We start from the raw sequence: 7,768 nt of genomic DNA, 5'->3' as shown, positions 1-7,768 counted from the left end.
AGTTAAGGCCAAGATTCTTGCCAAGAGAAATAATGTACGACTTCAGCATATTAAGCACTCTAAGAGCCAAGATAGATTCTTGAGGCATGTGGAAGAATGATCAGAAAAAGAAAGAAACCAAACAAAGTTATCTGGGTTCAACTGAAGTGCCAGCATGCTCCAACCAGAGAAACACACTTTGTGAGAACCAGTGGAAAGGAGGCTGAGCAGCTGGAACCCATTCTCTGTGAATTCATGGCAGAAGTGTAAAAAAAAAAAAAAAAAAAAAGAGACCTCAGACCTTAAAAAAAGAAAAAAAGAAGACCCTGGTGACTGGACTCACATCTCAACTACCAGCCATGATCTTCATGTTGCTAAATACAACCCTCAACCTCTCAGCCACCTTAGACACAAATAGACACAACTGATCACTCATTCCTCCTTCTTGAAATACTTTGTTCTCTGGTCTTTCAGGAGACCATACCATCTGGTTTTTCTCTCTCCTCACTGGATGTTTTTTTTTTCTCAGTTTTCATTCTGGGTCCTCGTCATCGTCATCCTCCTCCTCTAAATGTTGACATACTCCAGGGTTCTTTACTCAGATCTTTTACCTTATCCATCTATCATCTCTGCCAGGGCCTAGGTGAGCTCACTCAATCTCATGGCTTAAAATGTCATCTGCATGTGCTGTCTTCAAAATTTTTATCTCCAGCCCCATCGTTTCCCCTGAAATCCAGATTTGCATATCCAGGTGCCCGCTTGACACCTTCAGTTAGACATCTATTAAATGTAAAACTTAACACTGAAACACAACTCTTCATTTCCCCCACCTAAAATCTACTCCTTCTCCATCTGTAACCTCAAAAAATGGCAACTTCATCCTTTCAGCTGCTCAGTCCCTAAACTCTGAAGTCCACCTTGAACCCTCTCTTTCTCTCCTACCCCACACCCAATCCATCAGCAAATCCTACCAGTTCTAGCTTCAAAATACATCCACAATCCAACCACTTGTCCCCGTTCCACTGAGAGCACACTGAAGAGCCACCATCATCTCTCACCTGGGTTACCCAAATAGCCTCCTCATTGCTCTCCCTTTTCTTCTCCTACCCCTGCAGTCTACATCCATACAGCAGCCAAGTGTACCTTCTTTTTTTTCAACGTTTATTTATTTTTGGGACAGAGAGAGACAGAGCATGAACGGGGGAGGGGCAGAGAGAGAGGGAGACACAGAATCGGAAACAGGCTCCAGGCTCTGAGCCATCAGCACAGAGCCCGACGCGGGGCTCGAACTCACGGACCGCGAGATCGTGACCTGGCTGAAGTCGGACGCTTAACCGACTGCGCCACCCAGGCGCCCCCAAGTGTACCTTCTAAGACAAATTAAATCATGTCAGTCCTCTGCCCTCAACTATCCAAAGTTGTTCCATCAAATTTTAAATAGAATCCAAATTCTCACCATGGAATACAAGGCCCTACAAACTCCCTTTCCAGTTTTATTTCCTACTCCATTATCACAGCACTCTCCTTACACAGGCTTCAGCAGGTTATTAAACTGCACAGATAATACCTTAAAATATAAAATATAGTATAAACAGGAAATTTGTGACATCAATAACATAAATTGTGTGTGTGGAGCTGTAACGGAGTAGAGTTTTTTTGTTTAATGGGTATTAAGTTTCAGTTTTGTGAGATGACAAGAGTTCTGGACATGGGCAGTATTGATGATAGCATAACAATGTGAATGTATTTAAGATCATTTAACTGTGCACTTCAATATGGTTAAAATGGTAAATTTTGTTATGTGTGTTTTAAAAATGAAAATTTTTAAAAATCATGCATATTATGTCTCAAAGGAGAGGCACAAAAGGTGAATAATAACTATAGTAGGATGATAGATGATTTTTTTCTTATTGCTAAAAATGTTTCCAGTTTATGTATTGCTTATGTGTAACTTTTATGTATTAGTTCTATAATAAAAATACATAAAAAGCTGCATATAAAACTTACATCTAAAACTTACACAACTTACACACACAGAAATAGACTCATATAGAGAGCAAACTGGTGGTTGCCAGAGGGGTGTGACGGTGGGAGAACAGGCAAAATAGATGAAGGAGGAAAAAAATCCCATCATATTTAGTATAGTATTTAATTACATAAAAATCTGGAAATAAACCATATGTGTCACTAGCTACAGACCCCAAACCCCTCACTGAGTAACATCAATTTTAATGGACACATTTCCACAGGAACTGGACAGGAGGTCTTTAATCTAAATATAGGAGTGCTCAGATTTTCAAATGCAGACTGTGGATGCTATCTGACATAGGCCAATCATGCTATAGATGAAGGAGCTGTTGCAAAAACTCTGAACATCTCCATACTTTGTCATTTGATAATGTGGTGTCTTTTGACACAGACCAAGCTACAGAGCTGCCTACAGTGTATAATTAAGGGTTTCAGATGTACTCCTGCCAAATGCCATTCATCTATGCTTGACTCTTCCAACAACTATAACCGAAGTATAATTTGTAAAGCAAGATCACCGTGTGAATTATTTTGTCCTGCTGTTTTAAGGTACTGCACAGATCAGAGTAATTATTCTGGAATCCCTAAACCACAAAGCCTAATCCCATCATTTTATGGGAAAGGATGTCCAGACTCAGAAGAGGGAAGTGACTTGTCCAGAGTTACATTTTTAGTGTATGGAATGAATGGTGTATGAGCTGGACTCCAGAAATTCTGATGCCATAATCTGATGCTTCTCTTCAAAACGTAGAATGTTACCTTTGGAAAAGGAGAGTAACAAATAACAGTCTCAATGTGGTTACAGCTAGAAAAGGCTTTATTTCTAACTTTTGCCTGTAGGCTCCATAGCTTTCTGGTTATACTTTTAAGAACTACCTAATTTCAGCAAGTAAGACTAATTTTCAGGTGTTAAAAAAAATTTTTTTTTCTGAGGCAGATAGATTCTTGATAACCTGGTAAAATCTGAGTTGATCATGATATATTTGTAAAATATTTTGTTTAGAACCTTAAACTGTCTTTTTCGTAACATCTAACCATGTCTAACCAATCCTACAACAATCCTGAGATAAACAGGGCAAGTATAAGAACCCTGATGCTTACAGAAGAGATGAACCACAGGTTCTAGGGATAATCAGTAAAAGCCAATATGACTTGAGGTGGTATGAAAAGGGAAATGTACAATGGACTAGAAGTCAGGAAACCTAGGTTCTATGTTCTAGTTCTGCCACTAACCAGTAACTTGAGCTTTGGCAAGTCATTTGCCTCTCTGGGTCCAATTTCCTCATCTGTACAATGAGGATGCAGAATGTGTTAGCCGGGCCTGTAATAAACAAATACGTACACTGAATGGCTTAAACAACAGACACTTATTTTCTTATAGTTCTGGAAGGTAGAAATCCAAGATTGGGGTCCCAGCATGGTCAGGTTCTGGTGAGAACCCTCCTCCTGGTTTGCAGATGGCCACCTTATCACTGAGTTCTCAGATGGTGAAGAGAGTGAAAGAGAAATCTTTCTCTTTCCTTTAAGTTTATTTATTTTTCTTAGTAATCTCTATACTAATGTGGGGCTCGAACTCAAGACCCTGAGATCAAGAGTCACATGCTGTTCCAACTGAGCCAGCCAGGAACCCCTCTCTTCCTCTTCTTAGAAAGCCATAGTACTATTGGATTAGGGACCCCTCCTTATGACCTCATGTAACCTTAAGTACCTCCTAAAGACCCAATCTCCAGTCATGTTGGGGGTTAGGGCTTCAACATATGCATTTCAGGGTGGGGGACACAATTCAGTCCATAATTATCTTTGGAGTTCCTTAAGCACAAGTCTAGAACACAGAAGATGTTCACAGTTGTCTGTGGAATGAGAAATTCTACCTTGCCTCCTTGATTTGAGAAATTGCATGAGGTGTATTTCTAGACTATTGGTTAGTGATCATCTTGAAGGTCTTCTATGTATGTCTTCCCTTAAAATTTTTTTTTAAGTTTATTTATATATTGAGAGAGAGAGAGGAAGAGAGAGAGAGAGAGAGAGAGAGAGAGAGGATCCCCAGCCTAATTCAGGGCTCGATCTCACAAACTGAGATCAGAACCTGAGCCAAAATCAAGAGTCAGATGTTTAACTGACAAAGCTACCCAGGTGCCCCTATGTTTTCTCTTTTTAAAGGTAATTACAAGCCAAAGGTGATCTTGGGCCAAAGCAGGTCTCTCCCAAGGTTGAAGCCTTAATGCTCTTCAGAAAGTAGTAAGTACATCTAACTGTTCAGCCCTTGGGTGTGACATGCAACTTGTGCTGTTGCATTTAGAAAAAACCATAATGGTGTCAACTGGAGGTGGGTTTGATGGGCCTTCTTTTTTTTTTTTTTTTAATGTTTACTTATTTGAGAGAGAGAGAGAGAGACAGAGTGCAAGCAGCGGAGGGGCAGAGAGAGAGGGAGACACAGAATCTGAAGCTGGCTCCAGGCTCTGAGCTGTCAGCACAGAGCCTGATGCGGGGCTCCAACTCACAAACTGTGAGATCGTGACCTGAGCCGAAGTCGGACGCTTAACTGACTGAGCCAAGCAGGCACCCCAAGTGGAGGTGGGTTCTAAATCAGAAGTCTACAGCTAAATTTTCTTTTTTTTTTTTTTTAATTTTTTTTTTTAACGTTTATTTATTTTTGAGACAGAGAGAGACAGAGCATGAACGGGGAGGGTCACAGAGAGAGGGAGACACAGAATCTGAAACAGGATCCAGGCTCTGAGTTGTCAGCACAGAGCCCGACGCGGGGCTCGAACTCACGGACCGCGAGATCATGACCTGAGCCGAAGTCGGCCGCTTAACCGACTGAGCCACCCAGGCGCCCCCTACAGCTAAATTTTCTAACAACCACGAAGATTACTGAGCAATTGTGGTCCTTCACCAAAGCACAAAGTACTTTGTCATTCCTAAGTCGCCCCTGAAGCACCTGAACATGTTTAGAGCAGCTTTGGGATCAAAAACAGCCTCTTGGGGGCTCCTAGTGGGTTAAGCATCCTTACTCTTGAATTCCACTCAGGTCATGGTCTCAGGGTTGTGAGAGCCTGCTGGGCATGAAGACTGCTTAAGATTCTCTCCCTCCCCCTCTCCTTCTGTCCCTTTCCTGCTTGCACGTGCAAGCTCACTCTCTCAGAAAGAAAGAAAGAAAGAAAGAAAGAAAGAAAGAAAGAAAGAAAGAATCAGCTTCTGGTAGGGAGAACCAGCTTACCTCAGGTCAAATATGATTCCCTCCAATGGTGATCAACTTAAGAGTTCTCCAGTCATTATTTTTTGTTTAATATACTTATTGTCAAAAGTATAAAAGTATTTGGGGCACTTAAATACATTTCAACAAAAATACCCCAAGGATGATTAGGATATTGCATTCGAGTTGTTGTATTCAGACCCAAGATCTTTTAGGAGTATGACAGTCTGAATTTCTGTAATTACTTTATTGGTTTACTTCTTATTTATGATATAAGCCACAACTGCTTATACAGACAGTCCCCCAATTGTAATGGTTCAACCGATGATTTTTTGATTTCATGATGGTACAAAAGCAGTATACATTTAGTAGAAATTGTACTTCAAATTTTGAATTTGGATCTTTTCCCATGCTAGTGATATGCAGTACAGTATTTCCCCTGATGCTGGACAGCAGTAGCAAGAGGCAGCTAGCTCCCAGTCAGCCACAGGCTGTCAGGGTAAACAACCGATACATTTACAACCATTCTGTTTTTCACTTTCAGTAGAGTATTCAATAAATTCAGTAGAGTATTCAGTATTCAATATTCAACACTTTATTATAGAATATGTTTTGCATTAGATGATCTTATGCTAATGTAAGTGTTCTAAGCATGTTTAAGGTAGGTTAGGCTAAGCTATGATGTCAGGTGTACTGGGTGTATTAAATGCATTTTCCATTTAACAATATTTTCAACTTATGATGGGTTTATGAACCAAAGATCTGTAGACACTAAATTTTCTCTACGTTAGTGATTTCAAACCCAAATTTACCTTTCAAGCCTATTACAATCTTCACTTGATCCAAACTGTCCGAGTTCTGATATTTTGTGAATTGGGAAGACACTGAGTTTTCTGGATTGATCCTATAGAGCAGTGGATCTCAAATGGGGATGATTTTTACCCTAGGGGACATTTGGCAATGTTCGGAGACATTTTTGATTATCATAACCGAGGAGGGGGCTGGTAGTACAACTGGCAGTAATGCTTATTTTGCTTGGGAGGGATGGCATGGGGAAAGAAAAAAGTCCCAAACACTTTATAAAAAAAAAAAAGAAAAAAGCTTCAAAGGTTGGTAGAATTTCAAATTCCTTTTAAAAATAAGTTACTCCCGGGGCACCTGGGTGGCTCAGTGGGTTAAGCGTCTGATTTCCACTCAGGTCATGATCTCACTACTCATGAGTTCAAGCCCCACATCGGGCTCTGTGCTAATAGCTTGGAGCCTGGAGCCTGCTTCAGATTTTGTGTCTCCTTCTCTCTCTGCCCCTTCCCCACTCACGCTCTGTCTCTCTCTGTCTCTCAAAAATAAATAAATGTAAAAAAATAAATAAAAAATAAGTTACTCCCTGTGCTCCCATTATTTTAGTGATTTCTATATATCCCTCATCATTCCAAAAAGGTTCTGAAGTGGTTAATTCTCCCTATGGTGTTGACTCAGTTTTCCCATATAAAGCTTACATGGGCTGTAGGACTGATCAATACAAATTTCAGTTTAGAAAGAAAAATGGTTTTGGAAGGACCAAGAAAAACCATCATGTTTTGGCAGTTAGAAGATAGGAGTTAATTCCTACTATGCACATAGTGCTATATGCTGAGAAGGGTATTTTTAAAAAGTATAAATCACAGCTGGTGTCCTTAAGTGATTTATAATTTGCCTGACAGAGATAGGCTCGGTGCCCAAGGGAGGACATCTTCCATTACACACGGCCTGTGCTAAGGGCCTCCAGGTGGGCACAGCCCTTCTGGCTCTCCCTCCTCTGGCCAGGGAAGCAGGGGCAGAGCAGAAACGGGTGAAGGTGGTCCTCAAGTGGGGACAGCATGGATAAAGTCTTAGAAGTGGGCACATATTGGGAAAGGCCGGGGGCAGTAACTAAACTTAATTACCTGCAGATACAAGGGAGTCTCTGAAGGTATCCAAATAGGAAGTTACAATGATCAAAGTTGGCAGTTACCAAGTGCTTTACTCTTTACCAGGCACATTCATTTAATCCTCTTCCTGACAGCCCTAATGACCTAGCTATTCTTCTTCCCATTTTATGGATAAAGAAACTGAGGATGCGGGGGGCAGGACAGCTTAAATAACTCACTAAAGTCACACAGTGAGCAAGTGCTAGAGCCAGGGTCCAAACCCTGGCCAGAGCCTATACTCGTAACCACTTCTCCAGACTGCCTCTTGCTAGACAGGAATGATGAGAGCAGAGCAAAGACCAGATGCCTTAGAAGGGTGCTGCCAACAGAACATTTCAAGGAGTAGAAGAAGTCAACAGGGTCAGATGTTGCTGAGCCATCAGGAACGAAATCTGAGAATCGGCCATCGGATTTGTGATTAGGCAATCATGGGTGACCTTTAAGAATTCCGTTTCAGTAGAGGGGTAGGAACAGGGGTTCCTTGTAGGACATCAAGGGAGGAGTGATAGCAGATAGAGCCCCCAGGGAAGAAACTGACAATGAAAGGACATGGAGAGACAGGAGAGAAATGTCCAAGCTTTTCTTTTGAGATGATGTCCCCAAACAATAGAACACTTTA

Source organism: Lynx rufus, unplaced genomic scaffold (assembly GCF_022079265.1).
Source record: "Lynx rufus isolate CCGP_SWC_20201006 ecotype Redwood Valley unplaced genomic scaffold, mLynRuf1.p SCAF_13, whole genome shotgun sequence".
NCBI lineage: Eukaryota > Metazoa > Chordata > Mammalia > Carnivora > Felidae > Lynx > Lynx rufus.
Note: the sequence above shows the minus strand (reverse complement) of the source record.